Source organism: Heliangelus exortis, chromosome 3 (assembly GCF_036169615.1).
Source record: "Heliangelus exortis chromosome 3, bHelExo1.hap1, whole genome shotgun sequence".
In the NCBI taxonomy this organism is placed as follows: Eukaryota; Metazoa; Chordata; class Aves; order Apodiformes; family Trochilidae; genus Heliangelus; species Heliangelus exortis.
Window position 1 is genome coordinate 106786525 of NC_092424.1, and position 23276 is coordinate 106809800.

A 23276-nucleotide genomic window follows, 5' to 3' on the forward strand; every position below is an offset into this window, starting at 1 on the left:
TACATTTATAAATCCTTCAGTGCTATTTTAACACTTTTATTCTCAGTACTTTAGTGTGTGCTGCTTAAAATGGACATGTCTGCAGCCGCATTATCTGCTGCCTGAATGACAAATGGTTTATCAAGCACTGACAGAGCACCCGGCTCCACGCTGAATGGAGGGAGGCAGCGGCAAGGACTCTGGCTTCAGAGAGATTTAACTTCCAGATAGGCAAATAATAATAAACAAGAGTCTGTAAGCAAAGGACCAGAAAAGAGGAACTGAGACTATAAAATGGAATCACAGCGATCCGAACGGACAAAGGGAAGCGGATTTGTATATGCGAGCTTGAAATATGATAAATGAGTGGCAGATGAACGTTGCTAGGCTCCATGATCACAGGGAGATTTGAAAGAGGGAAATGTGGAGAAGGGCAGAGCAGGAGAGCAGTAGAAAGGAGAGCAGCTGGAAAGAAGGGAAAGGAGTGGAGGCTGAGGCAGGGGTGAAGAGTTCGACTCCCCAAAGGTGAGACTGGGCAGCAAAAACCTTGTGGTGGGTTTTGCTGGAGGGGGTGGCATGCTCCAAACTGACTTTCAGTACAGCCTGATGTATGCCTGAGTGATACTGGATTTCTCTGTTAGATTGGAGACGTAGATGGGTAAGTAAGTTACCACTTACTTACTCTAGAGAGTTGTTTCCAGACTAATTCTTTGTGTTTAGACTCTTTTATGGGTTGGGGTGACTTGTAGTTATAGTGTAGCAGGATCTGAGCATCAGTGATAATTCCCAAGGGGATGAATGGGTGTTAGCTAAAATCTCTGCCCTGAAACCTTACCAAGTATCCCAGAATGTGGCACTGAGAGACATTAAAATACTGGAAGTTTTCATAATGTCACACATCACCTCTTTACGTGAATATGAAATATTACCTTGGTAGAGATAAGAATTTGATGTCTATTGTGCTAATTGATTGATTAGAAATAGCTAATGTAAATAAAGGTGGTACCATCTAAAAGTTGGAGAGTGTAGGGACCACAGACCTGCACCAGCAACTCAAACCTTTCCTTTTACTGTGCTCATGACGTAGTTTGTGATTTTGAGTAGATCACTCCCTTCCTCAATTTCTCTGTCCAGCCAAGATTATAGTTTTGTGTTATATTCCATACTGTAGAGCTGAAAGTTTTGCATCCTTACTGAACTTAGAAAAAGAATGGAGTGACTGGAGTTTATTTTCTAGTGGAATGACTGTATTTGTTTTCAAAGATTTTGATAAAGAACTACAATTCAGATACTTTGGACTGAAAGTACCCTGGTTCTTGTACCTCTTCTGTGAGATGGCATCGCTCTTGGAGAAATGGTAGTATAATAAAATACTGGGAAATGACACTATTGCCAAATGAGATTGTGATGAATAGAGCATTTGTAGTATTAAATCCATGGGTACTTTACATTGTTATGACAATAATAGTTTGCATTGTTGTAATAAGTTACACTCCTTCTTCTTTTAAAAAAGAAATTGCTACACCTTATTGAATCTTGGAAAACATACCCTCCACTGGGATCAGATGTGCATCCCTTGGAATAAAATTTCTTTAAACATATATAAAGGAGCTTTGTATGGTAGATCATTGGCAGTTGTGAAATAAGTGATGTTTATTAGTGTGCCTTATGTAAAAAGACTGCAAATACATGTCCTTTTTATAGTTCAGGTTTGACATAATCATTGCTGTAACTTGTACTTTTAATAAACAAAATTATATTGCAGCTGACACTGGCAAATCTTTTATTAGAAAAAACCAGAGTGAAGCCATGCAGAGAGGGGCTGGGGGGTTAAACATAGCATTTTAGATATTTTATTCCCCTTTCCCTAATTATAGATAGGAGGTGCAATGCTTACAGCTCAACTTCAGAGATCCTTGAAGGATTTTATGATCCTGCAGCTGCCAGTGCAGTTTTTTTTAAAATCCTTCCATTTTTGCTGCAGGAGCAGGGATGAGACTGTATTCCTAAACTGGCAGGGAAAAAGTGTTTTGCCTTAACAGGTGCCATCCATGTTAAAAGGATGATTTTGAAGATTATTAGCTGGCAGGACCAAGATTTATGATGCAATCTGCTTTTTTTCTCTTCTTTAGTACAGATAAGGGGTGTTACTATTGTTAGTAGAAATACCTATTAAAATAAACCCCATGAAGCAGTTTAAAGGATTTGATAAAAATTAATGTAAAGTTGAAGTGCCCAGCTTATCTTTAACTCAAGTGATTTTCATGGGGTTACTCTTCTGACATGGGATAGGGGAGCAGGAGTGTGATTTTTATCTTCGCTCTGCAATAGAAGGGAAAAACAGATTTTGTATTCTGTTCATTAGCACATTACTGCTCAAGTTTGCATCTGCACAGGAGATTTAACAGGAATTGCGAAGAGGTGGGAGTGAACTGGGAATTTGTATGGATGGCTCATTTTAAGCTTGCAATCAGTGGTGTCCAAATGCCAGGTTCCACAAGTAGTTTTAGGGAGAGTCTAAAGTCTAAGAGTCTACCTAAGATGTGCTCAAAAGAGCTGGAGAAGCCTTAGGGTGGTGGAAGCTTCATAGAATTTCTGCCATGATGCTTTCTGCCATCAAACATCTGGGTCTCAGGCTTCCAATCGTGTCTGCTGAGTCACCTCCCCCTTACATTAAGCTGTTTTCTTACATCTTAAGACTGTCATGACTTCCTCTCTTGATCAAGAAGTCATCGGCAGCATCACATGGAAATTTTGACAACAGAGACTGGTTTTATGTCTGTCTTGTCAACTGCATGTGTGTCTGTCCCAGGCAGGATGGAAGTGAATGATGCTGAATTTGCATGAGAACAGTAAAATATGCTATTGATTTTTCAATTATTTCTCTTTTTATATTTTAGGGAGGTTTCTTGTTCTAGGTCTCAAAAGCAAACCGTTTGCTTTTCATGTTTATTTCACACTTGTTTATGGGGTTCATTTTGCTGTTGCTGAATTATTTTCACTCTCAATCTTTTATTCTGAAATTAGTTTATATATTTTATTATTTTATATGTGGCCAGATTACGAGTTAGGTTTAGCTAAAAGCTAGAATTTTAAGTTTCCATGTTTGATTAAAGAAAAGGTACCAGTGACTCATTTTTAAAAAGTATCATTACCAAATATTAACCCAATAGTATGATCTAAGACAATTTTCCCCCTTCAATTAATACCCAACTTTATTTTTTAAATGAAAACTTTTAAATTTGTGCATATTTCTAGGGATTTGGGGGATATTTTTGGAACGCTGTATATTTTATATATATACACAGCTTGTGCAGCACAGGTTTTCAATGCTGTTGACTTGGACAATTAAATTATTTTGGTAACTTCACATCTTTGCTGAGTAGGATGTGTTTGTAGGCTGTACAGCTGAGTGTGATCTTTTGTGCCCAGCAGTGCTGGGGAAGGCTGCATTCGCAAAAATACTATTTTGGCTTTTGACTTCTTCTAGCCTGAAGACTTAACGTGGAGTCTAGTGACATTGATTCAGCCAATGTTGTTTTTACTTGGCGATGTATGTTTTATTTAGTAGGGGTTTTATCTTGGTTTGTGAGTATTCAGCATGCTGCTGTTCAAGATTTGTGGAAAGCAAGCGAGCTGTTGTGTTCCCAAGGATCAGAAAGATTCACACTGGTAGAAACAATGTGGGGTTCATTCCTCAGCATTCAGACAGTGGTTGAGAAAGAAAGGATCAGTACTAAAACAGGGTTTGAGTTTTCCATCAGCCTCATGGTAAGGCACACTGGTCCCTCCACAAACAGGTTCTTGGATGCAGGGATTCTCATCTCGATGGAGCTCTGGGATCTTGTTAAAAGCAAAGCATCAAGATCTGGCTCAGCTTGCTTTCTCAAAAGCCTTTTTGCATCTTAGCCAGGTGATGAGATGCCTTGGACTAAGCTTCCAGTTGTTTGGTTGCAAGTTAAGATGCCAGGTATCATCCATTAAGTTCCTAGAATCTGTGTGCAGTTTTGCATTCTCCCTGTACTTTGTGCAGGAAGGTGTCTGTGACATCCCTCAAGCAGGTGACTTGAGGCAGCTGAATGCTGAGACTTTCATTCTCACTTCCTTCATGTTTATAAAAAATTAATAGGAAGAAGTTCAGAACTTTTGTATCTGATATGTGTTATATCTATTATGGTGTCAGACAACTAAGAAAAAAGTCACTGGCTAATGAGTCTTAATTGTAACAAAACATCAAATCATTGTCACTTCTGCTGCAGTAAATGGCATTCATTAAATTAATCCACTCCATTACAGAAGTATTTTGCAGAGAATACCATGACCCTACTGCTTCTGTAACAGTAATAAGCAGAACATATCACTGTGGCACTATTAGGTATATTAGAAAGCAGTTTGAAGCATGGCTGCATGACCTGGAGCAACATCAGCAGGTCTCAGGTAGCACGTTTGAAAAAATAAACTACCTTAATTAGAGACAGGACTAGAGCAGACCCTAGATGTGAACATTTCTGTAGCTTAGCACTGCAGGAAATAAAAAGCTGGATCAAGAACTTCTTTGGCTCCATTTGTAGAGCAACACAAGCCAAAACAAAGCTTAGACCTTTAGGTGGGAATGGATATTTTGAAATCTGGATATTGGCTCCTTTTCCTTCACTCTTTCGATCCCCTTTTAACTTCAGATCTAAACCCACCACGCTGCCTTTCCCCTCTCCCCCCTGGGATCAGAAAACAGAACCGCATCGCGCCCCAGCACTCTTTTTACAACACTGCCATCAAAAATTTCTGGCAGGAGTTGCCTTGACTTTTAACAGTGTTCTCTTTCATACCATATGCGTACATACACCAAACGATGATATACCGTGTTTGTAACCAGGGAATGGCCTGCTTTATTAAACATCTCCCCTTGCCAACAGTAAAAATGAACAGCGACAGTAAACACAGATGCAGGGAGGGAAGAATGGTCCGAGCTGTGTTGCAGAGCATTGTACCTAAGGAAGAAAATGTCAGCCTCTAATTGGCTCTGAATGCAGCCCACCTACTTAGCAAAATAGGCTGCCAAAAGCAAATTGCCCCAGTGCTCCATGCGCTGCACTGCCTTCCCATTGAATTCAGTCAAAAGGGAGGCTTTTGCCTTCATTTTCCAAACTCTTCATGAGCTGGCAAAAAGCTGTCTCAGGGAGAGCCTCTCTGTCTAGAATAAAAACCTCCCGAGGATGCGTTCCCTCCTGTACCTCCTCGAAGGGCGGTGCCACTCCAGTTCTTCTCAAAATTTGAAGGAGACTGCAGGGTGCATTTGTTTTGGGAGAAGGGGATTTATTATTTTTTTTCTGTGAAAATTTGGCCCAGAAAGAATGAGCAAAATGACAGTCTGTCTTGGAGCTCTTAAGCTGCTAAGCACAACATTCAGTGCTTATGTGTTATGTTGCCAGCAGCAGGTATGCAGAGGCAATGCAGAAGGAAGAAATTAATGTTTGCCATCTTTAAAATGATTCTTTTGAGAGCAGATACTTTGTTCTTACCCACCAAAAATCATAATCACTGACTTTGTGCACCCAGTCAATGAGATGTGGCAGGGATGCTCCTGGAACAAGCTGCAGAGTGGGATTTAACTCCATGAATTCCACTGCAAATAGAAATGGTTGGTCAATTCACTGGTTTTACTGCTGGCTGCTGAAATTTTCCCTTCTAAGCTAATAAAATTAATTGTCCAAATCTAAAGCCTCCTATAAGGAGTTAGCAGTAGATAGCTGAATTGGGAGAGAAAGGGATTGTTGTTTCTCTTAAAGGTTTCTTCTAAATACCATATTTAGGAAGGAATTTCTTTTATTTCTTATTTTTGCATAAAACTGTGCTTAAAAGCTTAATAAATCATAAGCTGATTACTTCAATTTCATCGCTGCAAAGTTCCCACCTGCTTCTTCACCTCTCTTTACATCTGAGTATAGGATTTGAGTCCTGTATTTCTTTTTAACGGTGTCAGCTTGCCAAACTACTGGTACATCAGGTCACTCCTGCTCACCTAATGATTTCATGTAGGAATTTCAAGATGGAAAAAGAAAGGTAAAAAAGAGTAGCCAAGTAAAGGAAAGAAAATTTTGCAAAACCGCCTGTTTGGGTCAGTCTCCTTGAGGTTGATCTTGGATGAATTCTTACTGTGACATGAAGAGCAGCACATGGTAAACAAGGAGGTGGTGAACAGAAGCACAAGACAAAAATGGAGATCTGGTAAGGATAAAGGGAAAAAGGTGATTGAAAGCAGGATTAACACTCGGGGAGAAAACTGGGAAAGGCTGCAAGCAGCCTTCCTCTGTCCCAGCTTTAAGCTGCATCCAAAGGGAGCCTGTTGTTGCCCCTTCTTGCTCCCCATCCTTGAAGCTAACACAAGACCTCCTTCACTGAGCATTTCTCGAGCCTTTCCCACTGCTGCCAGGGCAAGGATCCCTGAGCTGTCCTCAAGTCATGGTATTGGAAAGCTGGAGGGATTGGCATGGTACCCTGTACATGGCTTGTGAGGTAGTTAAGTTTTCTTGGCTGCTTCAGAGAGCCAGTGGTTCAAGTCTGAAAACCAGACAGTAACAGCAAGCTGTGTTTTGTACATTCCTGAAAAGGGCTTTAATTCAGTGTTACTTGATATTTCCATAGTTGTGACAACTGCATAGTTGTATTTCTCATTAAAAAAAATACCACAGAGATTTCATGAATAGAGTTTGCCCCCTCTCCCCCCCTTCCCCCAAGGTATTTAATCTTGGCCATTTTGCTAAGTGTATTAAAATCCATGGGGAAATTATTGTTTCTTTTTCCTTCCATATGCACACTACTGACACAACATGACTTGTATAGACTTTACTGTAACCTGTACTTTAGCTGGTCAATGTAATTTATAACAGAAAAAACCATATATTATAATGACATAGCTTTTGTAATACTTGTGTATTGCCTCCACTCTGCTGTTCTATGGCAGTGCTACAAAATATTTTACCAGCGTCTGTAAATCCTGTAATCTTAAAAATGAAATGGAAGGCAAGCATGACCAGGAAGGCAGAAGCATGAACTTCATGCAGTGGCTGAGCGTGTGAGTGCCTGAGGAAGATAATGGCACCCTTGCTAAATTCCAGTGCCTTCAGTCCCCAACAGTGGTGGCAGCAGGAACAGCTGTGTCCTCACTCATGGGTTGGGGCTGAAATGTGGGGTTTGGCAAAGTCAGCTCAAAGGCTCTGTTAGCAGAGTGGTGGGGACATGGTCCTAATTTGGCACATCTTTGGTTGTTTTTCTTATCTCTCTCCAGTGAGCTACAGCACTGTTGAGCTGAGCCCAGAGTCACACAGGAGATCTCAAGAGAGAAGAGGATTACTACCACTTTTTGCTTTCTGTCTACATCTAGAGTTAAAAAACAAACTACCACCTAAAAGAGAGCTCTAGCCCAAATGCTATGCTGAACATAGCCATGCCAGGTTCATCGGCATCCAGCTCCTGGCGTGGAAACCTCTGAGCCCAGCAGATTTCTTTAATGCCTGATGCTTGAATTATATAGGGAGCCAAAGCTGGAAACCCGATCTTTCAGCAGGACAAGTCACACTGTGTTACCTTCCTTCAGTGTTCAGCTCACAGCATCTGTGTGTTCTGAAGGGGCTCATGACACGGCACCATGGGACTGGGGACAGATTGTCTCACCCAGAAATTTCCAGTGCATTGGTTAATTGCAAAATTGCACTGGAATATTCCAAAATTATGTTCCCTATGGCTTATACAACAGCAGGATACTGGGCACCTAAATTAGAAAAAATGTGGTTTCCTGGAGATCCAGAGGTATGTAGGCATTGAGGGGTTTTGCATGTGTTTAAATTAAATTTGTCTGAGCACTGCTCTCCCTACCCAAGGGCTTAACAGAATCACAGAATCACAGAAAGTTAGGGGTTGGAAGGGACCTTGAAAGATCAAGTCCAACCCTCCTGCCAGAGCAGGCTTCTTCTAGCTTTGATCTGTATTTTCTTCATCCTCAGTTCATCAACTGTAGAGGAGGGATAACAACAGTTTCTTGACCTCAGATTTTGTCACAGCTAAACAAGTATTAGGAGTGTTTGGATGTGGTGGCACTGGAGTAATGTAAACAGCAAGACAGAACCCAGTAGCACAGAGGAGGAAGTCATACAATATGCAGCTGTATTTTTTGTTTTGTCCTTTTTTCCTACCCATACCATGTTTCTCTTAATCTCTTAAGTGTGTTTTTGTACTGCCAAACTTGCATGAGTGCAGTTCGTAGGAGAAATCTTAAACAGATGCTGGTGTAATGTCAGGAGCATGTCTCTATAGGGAGCAGTCCTGCAGGTTCCCATCCAGCTTCCCACGTGTCATAGCAAGGGATGTGCTCGTGTTGACTGCCAATGGTTAAGGCACTGACAGTCACAGCATCCAGGCTGGAATTGTCTTTCTGTTCAGCCAAGGGATGGTGTTTCCAAAAAGAAACTTATACAAAGTGGGGAGTCTCTGGGAGATAATTAGGTGGTTGTATAAATAATGAGTGAGGGCCAGATATTATCTTCTAGCACTGTAGTCACATCCGTGGAGAGAAGAGATGAGCTTTCTTCGGGGGCAGGAGAGTTCTCTCAGCTCAATTAAATGGACGTATAGTACCAGCCTGACACTGAGCATTTGTTCCCATGGAAGCCTGTTAAAGCAAAATACAGATAATGTTGCATACAGCCTGTGTTTAGACCTCTCACTTGGATTATGAAAAATGTTACAGCTAAAAAAACCCCACTCATTATTTGAGTTTCGAAACCTGACTGGCTCCTGAACCCTCTCTTCAGCAGGGTGCACCTTTTCCACCGGCCGATTAGCTTCTTGTTATCTTGTTGCAAAGGCCTGGCTTCACTTTTCCTGTACTTTATTTTAAAAGGCTTCTGCTGTATGCAATTGAATATACTGTAATCTTCTTATCAAATACTAAACCTCTTTAGTGATGCCATTTTGAAACATACTTAGGTTTTTAAATTGCAAATTCTTCTCTGGCTGGAAGGTCTCTGTTGTCAGTTTAGATAGTGGTTGAGAATATATATTTATATGTGTGTATGGCTGCATATAAATGCTTGAAAACATACTGTCCTCTTTTCAGATAACATACAGGTTTCCCTCTAGAACACAGGAAAAGGAGGATACGGATTACAAATCTAGAAGCTGCCCTCCTGGGTCATTTTGGGGTGCTTTTCCTGTGGTTTTTCTGAGTTGCATTTAGAACCTTTAAGGAGACAGATAAATTCTTCCTGAGCAAGAGCAAGGTTTTTCATTTTTTTTTTTTATTATTTAAGTGAAAGAACAAGGCTGATCTAGTTTTGAGTATGGAACTGAAAATCTGAGCTCATGTATTCTGGTCTCACATCCGCCAGTAACTTGTGATGTGACTTGAAACAAAATCACTTAACCCGTGTGTCTTTTTCACTACCTGTAAAATGGGGTTGAGAGTGAGAGGGATGCCACAAGCATTAAATATTTAATGTTTGTAAAGTGCTTTGAAGACAATGAGTGCCACATAAGTGCCTAACGTTGTTTTAAAATACAAGGTACTGGATAACCTTGTGTAGGAAAATTCTGCTAGAAACTGTAACTTTGGGAATGAAGACCAAAGCGGTAGAAGAAAGGGTATCTTGCTAAATTGTGTATTAAGAATTTTGAATGAAATGCACTAGAGAGTCTGTCTCCAAAGAGTTAGCAGAGGCAGTCTTCAGGACCACTGAAAATAACCTTCAGAAAAATCATAGGACTCAGTAAACAGATAAATTTGAAGTTTTCTGCTAATAAAGTAAAAAGGAAACGTCTAAACAAATTACTCTGTGCAGCTTGGCCACAGTAATCAAGCATGTAATGGGGCTATTAAATGAATGGTGGGAATTAAGACATCCAGTTATAGACAGGCATTATTTAAAAGTGTATGATGAATCCATCCTCAGTGGATGTTATTACTTACCTAGAAGATCAAGGAAATACAATGGATATGTACTTCAGGAAAGCAACTGGTAGAGCACTCCATCTGTGAAGATCATTTGAAGCAGCTCATACACTTAGGTCAGCTCAGAAATTATTTACAAGTGGATAAGCAAAGATATAATGATACAGTGCATGGAGCAAAATTTAGTTAGAAACTGGGAATAAAGCACATGTCTTCAAAGTAAGTAATAGAGCAAAACCCCAGCCTTTGTAATAATGTAGGAGGTCTTCCCCATGGCGTCTTTCATAAATACAGTAAAATACAGCAGATACAGAAGTGTTCAGTCCTTTCTGTCCCTCCTCCCTGCTGCTACAGGGAATGAGTGTTTGAACTGTCTGGGGAGATTCTAGACGAAAAAAAAAAAAAATTAGTTCTTTTCTGCTGCAGGACTTTGCTCACTGTGGTGAGTTGGCCATGGCCGGATCCCCCGCCCAGCTACTCACAACCCTCTCCCCAGCAGGACAGGGAGAGAAAGTAAGATAAAAAAGCTCACAGGTCAAGACAGGGACAGGGACATCTCTTACCAAGAGCTGTCACCAGGAAAATGGACCCAACTCAGGCAAAATTAGTTTATTTCCAATTAAAATAGAGTTGGATGGTGAGAAAAAAAAGAAAAAAAGTTAAAACAACTTTCCCCACCCCATCATCCTTCCCAGGCTCAACTTCACTCCTTCATTCCCAAAACTTCCACCCTCCCCTGGGGAACAGAGGTTGCAGTCAGTCCATCACAGCTCCTTTCTGCTGCTCCTTCCTCCTCATGTTTCTGTGCTTCTTCAGCACCGGTCCCTCCCACAGGGGAGCCTGTTCCAGCATGAGTTCCACAGGCTCACAGCTCCATGAGGAGAGGTCCAAGAGATCCTCCATGGGCTGCAGAGTGGATTTCTGCTTCCACTGTTGCCCCCTCCCCAGGCTGCAGGGAAGATGGGCTCCAGGACCTTCTCCTCCTCTCCCCCTGACCTCACTGTAGCCAGGGCTGGTCCTAATTTTTTTTTTTTTTTTTTTTAGTTTTTCCTTTATTTATTCCTCATTACCTGAGCATTGGGGGTTTGCCCTTTCTTAGAAATATTTCCCAGAGGCCCCACCAGTTGGGCTGAGGGGCTCAGCTGTTCCCTGTGATGGGGCCATGGAGGAACCAGCTGGCACCTGTTGGAACCAGTTGTAAGCAGCATCCTGGCCACCTCCTGTGGCATCAGTCCTGCAGCCTCCCCAGTTCAGATAAACTGCTGGGAAAAGAGGTGTTGATTGCAATCATAGAATGGTTTGGGTTGGGAGGGACCTTAAAGATTATGAAAGGTACATTGGTTCATTGCAATAATCACTATTTTTGGGGGGTTGGTTTGTTTGGTTTTGTTTGATTGTTTTTTTGAGAGGGAACTGTTGAGGTGTTTATGGGCAAGCTTAGGCATATTGTCATCCCCCCCTGTCCCCATTTCCCTTGGACAGGCAGGTTGCTGGATGAGACCTGAGGGTTGTGCTGTTCAGAGAGTCAGAGCAGAGCAATCCTAAGCACCTCTTGTGCTTTTTTGCCCTTAAAAATCTATAAGTTTGTCAGACTAACAGAAATGCAGTGACTCATCCACAGGCAATCAAGGTGTCACACCGTCATATCAAAAGTTCCCACTGCTTCTTTTAGACAGGGATTCAGAGAAAATGTTGATGGTAATTAAAAGAATTGCTCATACAAGGCTGTGAAACTCCGGTGTGCCTCATAAGATGCCTCTTATCTCCAGACTGGTTATGGCTCTGTCTTGGGCAGTAGATGCCTGGACCCAGAACTGTGGAGCAGGATGTGGCTTCCTGAAACTGGGTGTGCTGCTGGTGCCTCATGTTGCAGGGGGATGGATTTTGCATGCAATGCCTTTCCCCAGTTTTTGGAGTTGTGACTTTATTCTTGCACATGCCATTTTCTGCCAGGATTATTTAAGGGAAGTGCACAACCTTTGCCTGATCTTCCCATGCCCGCTTCTGTTGATGCCTAAAAATTGCTTAGATGTTGGTAATTCACTATCTCTACTTTTGACTGTTGTTTTTGCTTTCCCAAACACCCCAAATCTGTGCCCAAGCTGAATAGATAAGCTGCCACTACATTGTTGCATGTATGTAGGATGTATGCTTCTCCTAAGAGCTCTAAGGTTTACACCTGAGAACTAGCTCTGCTCAAAGTGATGTCTCTGGAATAAGTTTGTCTGTGTCTCCTTGCCATCTTTTAAATCTCTTTGAAAACAAACTCCTTAGTAAGTTTTTGTAGCAGTAATAAAATAATTTGTTTCAGTGTCTTGCTATTAGATGTCACAACACACTTTTGGTTTTCCTTCTCCTGTGTGTGGGGGAAATGGCAATGTGAGGAAAGATTAATCAATCAGGAAAATTATCTGTTATTTCCCTTCTCTTTTCATCTATCCAGAAAAACCTGATGGGCTGTGATGCAAAGTGTCTCTAAGCAAGGCCTATAATGTATGCGATTACTGCCTGCTCAGCAGCCAAATGCAAACATTGCAGAGTAGAAACACAAGGTTTATCTAAAAATAAACAAAAAGGAAACAGAAATCTGTACTTCAGATTCTACACACAAGCTGTTCAAACAGTCAGATCTTAATAGTAGATTTAAAAGTGTCAACAGCAATGGCCTTGTTTTTCTGCATGGTTTAAACTTGTCAGCAAATTTAGTCTTTTGAGTGATAATAACTCTAAAAGGCTTACAACAGATTGTCCTTGTGTTATTGCAAAAACGAAAAAAACTTCACAGGAACAACAAGTATCTGTTGACCTGGGGTCGGCGTGGGAATCTCAGGTTGCTGTTGTAGGTTGAGAAGCTTCTTGAGGAAAGAGCAAAATCCATTAAATCATTGCATTGCTTAACTATGCAGTGGAAGGTCAAAAAGTAACAGGCCTCTCCAGATTATATTTAGTAACTATGAAGATTTTGCTTGTAGCAGTCGCTTTCCAGTGCATAGTGTTTTGCCCACTCTCCTTTCTGCCCCTTCTCTGAAAAATTTTCTAAGATCTAATCTGAAAGGAATCGCATGCTTGTGAGCAATTTTTCCATTTTCCAGCAAAGCAGACAAAATTATTTTAAAAGCAAAAAATAAATTATTTTTCTCCACGTGTTTTATTGACAGATAGGCCAGGCCAGATCCATTCTGGAAGATGCAGGGATAGGACAGTAGTAAATAATTATGCAGTGCTTCCAAATATTCACCTGTTCTCTGATGTACTCCTTTAAATTCAAGTGACTGCTGTTGATATTAAGGTTGGCTTTACACATATTTTTTGCTGGTGTTGACATCTACTGGATAAATTTGCTACTGGCAGGAGGAATACTCAGTTAAAGAACACGAGAGTGCTATTCCCCATCTATTGGGAAGTTTGTACTGCACATCCCTCGTCTTGCAGGGTCGTATTCCCTCGCTGCTGCTTTTTGCTGCTTTCTTTTGGTTGTGTTCTGTTTCCAAAATTGTTCTGTGAACAAAAATTGAATTTAAAGACAGAAAATTGCAAACGTGTTTGGGCAACAGACTGATAAAGCAGCTCCGGTCTTTCTTTCATAGACTTGAATTTTTCTGTTTTGCCCAAGGCAGTAAAGGGAAATTAGTTTATTAGTTTCACTTAGGTCACTGGTGAATATCGTCTCCCCTCACAAAAATAACACTTTAATTCTGCTTGATTTGAAATAATTGACTGCTCAGCAATGAGGTATATGAACGGAGCTACCAAGACTGAATTACACTGTGGGCCTGGAAGATCAATTGTTTGGGAGGAGAGCTGAGACTCTGCAGCTTTATATTACACCTGCCTGTTTATTACACTTGGCCTGAGGGGAAGGCAATGCACCATTCTGATCTGTTGCCTCGGAGAAGTACAAATGTAAAATGAATGCAAAATAAGAGAACAGCAAGTTATTTTTTTTATGTTAATACATTTTATATTGATATTGAGGACATTTGAGTAAACTGAGCTTCTAGTTTATAAAAAGTGTATGTGGTTTTCCTTCTTTCTGTGCCAATATGCTTTGCTAAATGCAGTTTAATTTATTTAGTTAGTTAGTTTCTCAATAATTCTTGTAGCAATTGACTGGTAGCAGTAGCACAAATACTTAGCAAAATTAGTCCCACTGGAAGATTACTCAGATGCTACAGTTCTTCTTCTTACTCCTTTTTCCTCTGCTCTCTCTGCCTGTTTTAATGATTTCATTTTAAGAAAAATGACCCGAGGCACAGTAGAGAGAAAAAAAAAAGACACAAGCAAAAAACAACTGATGGACTTGTGCTTTGGCAAATCCATAGAACAGAAGTGAGGCCAGATGTTTGTTATGCAGGCATTTGGCATGTATATAAGAATCTCACTACAAGACCACATATAGAGGTTTTGACAGCTTTGGTTGAATGAAAATGAATAATTGCTATTCAGGATAAAATACAAACATTTTGGCCAGTACTTGCAAATCGGGGAGTTTTAAAGCCAGAACTAGAACTATTCCCAACAAGATTCTTTGTATTCTTAAATCTGCCTTTAAGCAGGTGCTTACAAAACATGATTTGAATTCTACCTAGTTTTAACAAGTTTTAGGTTTCCTAATGCATTTTGAGATAGATATGGGAAGTGGTTCATACTTTGAAAAATAAGCTGATTCTTATTGATCATGTTATTTCTAAAGCAGGCAATGAAAAGCTTAAGACCTCTGGCCTGTAAAAGGCAGGTTGTTTATTTACAGCATTCAGCAATCTTCATCCAAGAGTTGAAAAGATACAACGTGAGTTGCTGATGGCAACTTTAAGGGAGAAGGAGGAAAGGGTGGTGGGAGAAGTGGTAACAGGAGTACATTTTAAGTGGCACAGGAGAAGCATTTAACTTGGATACCATGTGTGGTATTAATTCATTAGGATGATGGCACTGTTGCTCTAATTCTTGAAGCGTCGTCTTTCAAAACAAAACAAAAATAGTCAGTGGATGTGATAGTCACTCTATTGAACCAACTGAAAATGCAATAAATCCATTTTATGAAACAAAGGCCACACTGGTGTTACAAGCCATGACTGCAGATGCACAGATGAAGTGGGCTCTTGCCAGCTTCAGTGGCATGCACCAGGAAGGGAACATTTAGATTTGAAAGCCCAAAGTGTCTTCTGGGTCAGCGACAAGTTGAATGTTTCTACACAGAGAAAGGAGCACACAGTACTAATGGTACCAGTGCCACAAAGGAAATAAATATCTCATGGTAGTGTCTCTCATGTAAAGAAACTCCCCCCTTTGAGCCTCCAGAAGCACAACAACAATAAATGTGGCTCCTTAAATGAAGAATGAGGTAGCTTTTGAGGTGTGTGAGTGAAGGTTAGCAATGGTCCTACATTCAGAGCACTATAAATTGGAAAAAACATAGTTATTCCCCTTGGTGTAAGGATCTTGCATAGTCTCTGGCAATTCGGTTTCTTAGTGCAGCATTGGGATAACTGCAGTCTCCTACCTCAGTGTGAAGTGAATCATGTCAAAATCTCTAAAGCACTGGGATACACAAAGATCTGGACTGTACTAGTCTTGTGTTCAGTAAATTTACTGTTTGTTTGTTTCTGAGGCATTTTGCATCTATATCATTTGGTATGCCAGATGCTTAGTGACTGCTTCATGCTGTAAGTGTACATGTGGTCTTGATTTGAGGGAGTGATATATGTCTCCTTTTAACAAATTGTGTCAGAAAACTGTGTGATCAGAGGGCACGAGTCCTGAAAGAGAAATTTACTACTTCCCCTGGTGCTAGCTGAAGCTTTTTAAATGTGAACAACGTCAGGGGTAGGATAACCCAAAATTATCATCAGGGGGATGTTCCAAGTACAGTTTCTTTATTAAACAGTTTTTCAGCAATACAGGTGATACAGAGAACTTTTACTGTAAAATATGCTGCATTTAACCCTTTCCTTGGTTGAGCACTTTTTCCTCCAGTAGTTTTGACTGATTGATCAGTCTTCCCCAAGGGCTGGAAGATCGAGAATGGCAGTAAATCAAAGGGAATTTCTCCTGCCTTGTCCAAAAGTAATTTGAAGACTTAGTCTCCTCCTCCTCCCCTCCACCCCCAAGAAACCATTTCCAAAAGAGCCAAGATCCCATTAATTAAATTTTGTGAGATTTAATTTGCGACATTTGGCAACACTGACAGTAGCTTATTCTACATTTCTGCTTTATTAACTATGAAGTCTTAGGCAAGATTAGGTATGTCAGGTGCTGGCAACCACTTAATGCATTTTAAGAAGATGACCCATTCCCCCAGAAGAAATCCAGTCATATCCCTGCCTTCCCTCCTCTACCTCTCCCCAGTGGGTACCTTTGGACCCTGGCCATGAGCTGACATGCAGCCAACCCCTGTGCTGGGAGCTGTGGTGCTGGCCACTGGCTCTGCTGTGTGGATCTTCCTGCACAAGCCCTTCACAAACTGGCCTTTTACATAGCAGCTTTTGGCATTTGGTTTTCTTTTGTTTGCTTTTCATGCTAATGAGATAATTTAATTAGGGAAGTCAATGTTTCGGGCAATGTTTTGCAAGCAGGAGTGTTACAGAGGAACATTATGTTTTTCTCTCCTAATTTTTAACAAGGCTGGGTTCCAGGCAAAGCTGGCTACCTCAGACCCTGTAGAGGCAACTGAGAAAGTTATTAGACATCGTGTGAAGTTCTGGTAGATTTTTATTCAGAAAACTGCTTTGCAAAATTCCAGTCTTGTTGCTGCAGAGGAGCTTGGAAAGCCCAAGAGTCTGCAGCAAATGGAAGCTAGAACTGATTTTTGAGAATAGAGTGAGTTCTGCTTTTGGGGGTGTCTTTGCAACAAGACAAAGGGGAGAAGTAGATAAAGTGGGAGATTTTCCTGATAAAAGCCTGGAGAGGAATGGAGTTAGATGTTTTTCCAGATACATTTCCATAATCAGTGTATTTTGACATATTTTCTATCAGTTTATAGTCAACAGTAAGTGCATTCGAGCATGTGGATCAAGGACTTCAAAAATAGTCCAAGAAACTTGGATGACGGGGTACTTGCCCAGAAGAAAACCCTTGATATAAGGGTTTATGTGTATTCAGATTTGCCATGGGTTTGAAATGGACCTGGTCTTAATCTTCAGTTCTAGCAGCAAGAGCAGCAGACACTGTTGGACCTCTGTGAATTTTTCTCACTCTACCAGTGCTCATGATCAGTGAATTGCAGAATGTGTTATCTACTCCACTCACATTGTAAAGGAAGTAGCATTTGAAAGCTAATGACCAAATATAGGAAATGATCATGTTGAAATTTCCAAGAAGTAAAGTTTTATAACGTACACATACATGTAGTTCAGTAACCCTTTAATTAGGAAGGTCAGACTCTCTAAACTTGGAGAAAAAGAAACCAGAGTGGTAAGATATGATTTTAGTCTCATTGTGACCAGTTGGGTTTTTTTTTTTTGTTCAGTTGGATAGTCTAGTTTATCTTTTTTTTTTTTTTTCTTTATCTAAAAAGATTATTTTCTTATCCATCTTAAGGACTCAGAAGTAGTAAAGGTACACATTTTTCTACAATATTTCAAGTCAGAAGCAGGAGTCTCATTTGTGCTTTTTGTATAGTGAACTTTATCCTGAGAAGACAGTTGTGTTGATGTTATAATTTATTTATTTTTTAATATATCCCAAAGCGTTGCTTCCTCCAGCATGTATTTTTGAAAATTAAATCCTTCATGATCTCCTAAATCTACTCACTTACAAGGTTAGGATTTGGGCTTTTTTTTTTTTTTTTTTTTTTTTTTTTTTGAGATCTGATTGTAACAAAGCAACTTGAGACTTTCTTGCCTTGCCTTGGATTTTACAAGAGCTTTACAACTGTTTACAGGACTAAATCAGGGGTTACAAAAGTAGACTTGCTTGATAATAAAGTTGTTTTCTTGCCCCTCAAATATTTCTGGGTCTTATCTTTCTAAACAGCTGCTTGTAGTTCAGCTTTACAGAATCTCTTGATTGGATTCCTACTGCCTTCATCTAACAAAGAAGTCTTTCAGTGAAGTCACCCAAATGGAAAAAACGAAGTTAAGTTTGTGAAAATGGATTAGTCAGATCCATGTAGGCTTATAACAGTGATTTCATATGAGTCTAAGAAAGTCTTTGTAGGTTATAAATAATGTTGAGCTCGAATAAAACATTTTGTTTGTCACATTTGTGAAGTAGCTCCTGAAGCTGCCAATTGGTACCCTACTTTATTTGTAAGATTTTTAAAAATCACGCTTACATGTGTGTAATACATTTGCATGTGGGACGTTATTATTGAGTTATATGCAGAATTTATGGTAACAGTGATTTATTTTTTCAGTGTGATATTTATGCCATATGCATAAATTCTGTCTTCAGTTCTGTGCCCCAGGAAGAGGTGGTTGTTTTGGTGTGCTCTGATAAAACTGCATCCAGTTAACATTTTCCCTGCAGCATATAGCTGAAATCATTCTCACTTAGGTACTTAGACATCATCTTTATCAGTTGTAGTTCTCCACACAAGATCTGATTACGGCAAATCTCTCCGTTCCTCCTCATCTTTTTTTGGTGTGGATCTCATAAAATACTTAGGCTTTGCATGCACTTAACTGCTTTTGAAGCTCTTTAATAGGCTATTTTATCTGTGCTTCTGTTCATCCAGTCTGAAAACACGCAAGGCACTTTAGCTGCTTATTTTAATATTTCACACTCTTTCTTCTTTTCTTCCGTTTCCCTAATGACTGTGAACCTGCTACCGTTCACTCTCCCAGCCTCTCTTGCCTATCATATTTCTCTAATGCTATTATTTTAAAGGTAAATTTGGAAACAAATGCTTACCCAGGAAAAATTTACATTAAAAGTTTGACCTTTATTTTTGAAGTCACTTAATGAAGTTGACTAATAGTCTGAGAAATCTGATTCTCTAGCTCGAGACTGGCTGAAAGCCTGGTTTTCCTTATTTCTGTGAGGACAGGCTTTTTAAGGGGACCTTGAATAGATAAGCATGGAGAGCAGGGAAAATGCTGCTCTAAGGCTTAAGCCAGGCTGTCATTTAGAGGAATATGAATAGGAAACATTTTTTCTGCAGAACAGTGAGTGCTTTGGGCTTGCGGGAAGAAGGACTGTGTTCAAGTGTATTGAGCATAAAATGAAATGTTAATCACTTAAGTTTAATAAATCAGCTGCAATGATCTGTTTGAACCTGGTAAGAGGCCTGTAGTTAGCACACTGCTATCTCAAATGCCTCTGGTCTTGTTCTTCCCTCTGTGTATGTGTGTGGAAGCTGTGGAAACAAGGAACAAATGAGCTTGCATAAGAGGTGTGGTGAAAAATTAGTACCAGGAGGAATGTAGTTTTAAGCTGAGAAGGTAGGAGGATTTCCAAATGGCCCAAGTGCTTTGGGTAAATTTGGAGTCTGGATGTAGTCATCTGTGTAGGTGCTCCACGTCGTAGTCCTGAAGACACTCGTGTTTTGTAGAAAACCTTTCTCAAATTTTGAGCATGTTTAAGTCAGACATTTATAAAACTTGTGGTTGTAGGAAAAGTTATTTTCTTTAGCAAAGGTACTCTCACATTTTACTTTATCTCGAGTGATATATTTAAAGTAATTTCTATGGTCTTTGTCACCTGCTGCATTTTGGCTTTGAAGGACTACAAGACATAAAATCACAGAATCAGCCAGGTTGGAGAGGACCTCTGAGACCATCCAGTCCAACCCTTGATCCACTACCACTGTGGTTCTCAGACCATGGCACTGAGTGCCACATCAGTCTCTTCTTAAAAACCTCCAGGGACAGAGCATCCACCACCTCCCTGGGCAGCCCATTCCAATGCCTGATCACCCTCTCTGTAAAGAATTTATCCCTAATATCCAACCTAAACCTCCCCTGACAGAGCTTAAGTCCATGCCCTCTTGTCTTACTGGGAGCTACTTGGGAGAAGAGCCCAACCCCCCCCAGCTCCAACCTCCTTTCAGGGAGTTGTAGAGAGTGATGAGGTCTCCCCTGAGCCTTCTCTTCTTCAGACTAAGCCTGTGACTAAGACATGCCTGTGACAGTCCTCGGAGGGGCATTCAGTATTGTTTCATTACTCTGTTACCCTTCTCTTTCTACCCTCCCATTCCCACCTTGCTGTGAAAGCAAGGTAAACTCTAGAGGAAGAGGTCAGGTGCCTGTATAACCCTCATGTCTGGCTCCAGAGTACTTTACATACCTATTCTCTGTAACCAAGAGGGCTGTTTTATATTTTGGTATGACTTTTGCAACCCAAGCACATGAATGCAGTCCTGGGGACTGAGATAGGCATTTTCTTTGCTTTACCGTATCACTGAACTTCATATCAGATTTGTCATGGGATTTTTATTTTCCTCTGGTTGCTCGATATCTCTTCTATAGCTTCTAGCCTTTCCCACAGGTCTCCCTTAATCCCAGTCTGGCCACCTTTTTGCTTTGAATTCATCAGTGCATCCAGTAACAGCTGTGAGTCCTCTCCTTTCCTCTCCTCTAACCCCTCTCCTCCTCTCCTCACAGGCAGTGGGGAAAGGGCCTCTCTTCCTGACTTTGCCACCTTCACAAGATAGCATGGCAGCTGAATTAAATGTTCAGAGCAATTTTCAGCAATAACAGCATGCAGTATGGCTCCTCGTGGCCTTCTGAGACAGGCATCTCTCATGTTGTTTCTATTGCCAGCTATGTCCACATTGCAATTTTATGGCTCTGATGTAGGGTGGATGTATCTGAGATAGCTTTAGGGGTATCTTCTCAAGAACTGACTCTAGACATGGCAGTGGGGATCTTTTTGCCAGCAAAAAGCCAGCCCTAAACCTGAGGTTGATAAATTTATGATTAGCCAAGGCTTAGCTGGGGTGGTGACTTCAGTGCAGACAGCACTGGGAAATCCCCGAGCCTGACAAACAGCATGAAAACCTTCTTTCTCTTCCTTAGCACCATTAAGGATGACCTAAAGTTATTTAAGAGAAAAATGTGTGCATACGAATGTTGAGGAGAAATTCCCTTAAAAAAAGGGAAAATTAATTTATAGCTATTGATACTGATATTTTTAAGTATCAAGTACTGATCTTTATTCTTCTCCCTGTCTCCCCAAGAGAAAAGCTTGGAGGGGTGTTGTTTATTCTTAACAAAAATCTGACAGAATCTATGCCTGGAAAATTTTAGCCTGAAATTGAGTATTATGGCACCAGTAAGGACTGGGTTAGGATGAAAATACTCCCACATCTTTGGTGTGTGGCAGCAGTGACTGCTGTCCTCTTTGCTGTTTGTGTGTGGTTTCCATTGGCCTCAGTCACTGCAATTTCTCAGGATGGTTTATGCTGCCCAGTGTCAAGTTCTGTGCAGAGGAATGTGATGATTATGCTTGGCTCAGGATTCATGTTGTTGGAGAAGTTTTTCTTATGAGTGCAGAATATGTTTAAAGCATTATTATTACGATTATGATCCTTGACAAAAATAGTCCAGACAAAGCATAAGCTCTGGATCCAAAAATACATTTACAAATTAGCTAGCCTGTTCACAAACCATTTCTTACCTCACCCAGCAGCTATTTATGAGAACATTTTATACTGTTTCTAATTTTAAACAATTAATAGCTAGCACTAGCAGTTGAATATTCATTTATTAGACAGCTATCCCCTCCGGTTTTTCTGCACATCTTGTTGCTGTCAAATATCTTTGTACCCAGCCAAAAATGACACATTGAAACAAGTAGGGTAATGTAATGTAATACTGTAAAGTGTAATAAATGTAAATGTAATAAATGTAATAATAAATTGGATTAAATAATAAAAATATCATTTATTAATTATTATTGCAATTATTTATTTAATAAATTAAATGTTTAAATTAAGTAAAATAATAAATAAATGTAATGCAATAAATGTAAAGTGAAATTTAATGTAATGCATAGGGGAAAAAAAAGTGATGTTGAGCCCTGTCTTTTAGTTTTAAGTGCAAATATAAAATAGAGTAGCTGGACAAAGAAGTGAATTTACTTGTCAAGAGAGTGGTGGGGTTTAAGTAAACTTCTTAATGTGTCACTTAGTCACAGGCTTCTTTTCTGCTTGTTTTTGATGTAATTGCCTGTCAGTTTCATCTGATAGCAGAATTGCTGGGGCATGGTGTCTTGGATTGCGTGGCAAAAAACCCTCCAGCTGTTGACTTGTGTGCATGTGTGTTTCTCCTCTCTGCTGAATTAAATGTCAGATATACTCAAATGTGTGTGTTGGGGGGAGGGATATGTGTGTTTTGGTTCTCTCCAGCTGCCTTGTCAAGAAGTGCACTAATACAGCTAATGGAGATTCTCTCACATATTGATGGAGGCTGTGCAGCTTTGAAAAGAAACTTTTCTCTAGGTGAAAACAATAATAAAGGATATTTTGAAATTGTAGCTTGTGTCTTACAGTCTCCCTTCATTTCTGGCTTTGCAAAAGATTTATAGAACAAAAGGAAGGGAGTTTATACCTATGAATTTATTCTGAGATAGTTTCCACTAGAGGAAAAACTTGCTTTCTTCACCTCTACTAAAACAAAAGTTCCTGTTTTTACTACAGCATCTTTCACAGCACTCGTGTCCCTGGTTTTGGCTGTGTTCAGTGTATGGCTGTCATTTCCATATGGACCTCTAGAAAATATGAATGAGCTTTCTGAATTCAAGTATCAGATGGCAACAAAAATGCAAGGAAAAAGAATCTAAAGAAATGTCAATGCATCCTCAACCCTCAAATCATCAAATCAGATCTTGCATGAAATCCTAGCAGAGGAAAAAGCAGCTGGCTCTGTTGGATTGAGAGGAATGTTAATTCTGTGATCTGTGTCCACAACATCTCTGTGTGGTCCCCAATATATGCTCTTGCAGGAGCTGCTCACTGCTGCAGAGGGAAAACAGAACCATAGCAAGTGCATCTTCTTTTCAGAGATTTGGTTCAGCCTTTTGTTGCAGGTAATAATTGTAGGAGGGATTTTTTATATATTTATACACATTTATATTACAGAACTTTTAACTGGGGAAGAGGTTCTTTTGTCTCAAGCTAGCAGCTCTCTGGTGAACCCTAGGGGAACCTTTTGCACAGTTTTATACCACTTCTGAGTAATATCTCTTAAGTAGTCTCTTGTCTTCAGGTGAGCTTGGGTCCAGCTACCTCCTCAGCCATTGTAAGTAGATGATTTAATGTCCATTTTTGTATCTTAGAATTTCTGGAAGAAAATTGCTTCAAGTGATCTGGTGTTATGATTACAAAGAATTTACTGGATTTTGTGATGCAAATAAAATGAATCAGACACTGCAGTGACCTAGATGCTTGTTCTTTATTTATAGGAAAAATATATTT

General features: G+C 40.1%; 1 protein-coding gene across 2 annotated transcripts in view; it reads left to right on the forward strand.

Moving 5' to 3' along the window:
* The window catches only part of KLHL29 (kelch like family member 29), a 392776-nt gene that overhangs the window by 121012 nt on the left and 248488 nt on the right, over positions 1-23276 (forward strand). The gene's annotated exons all lie outside the window — the stretch shown is intronic.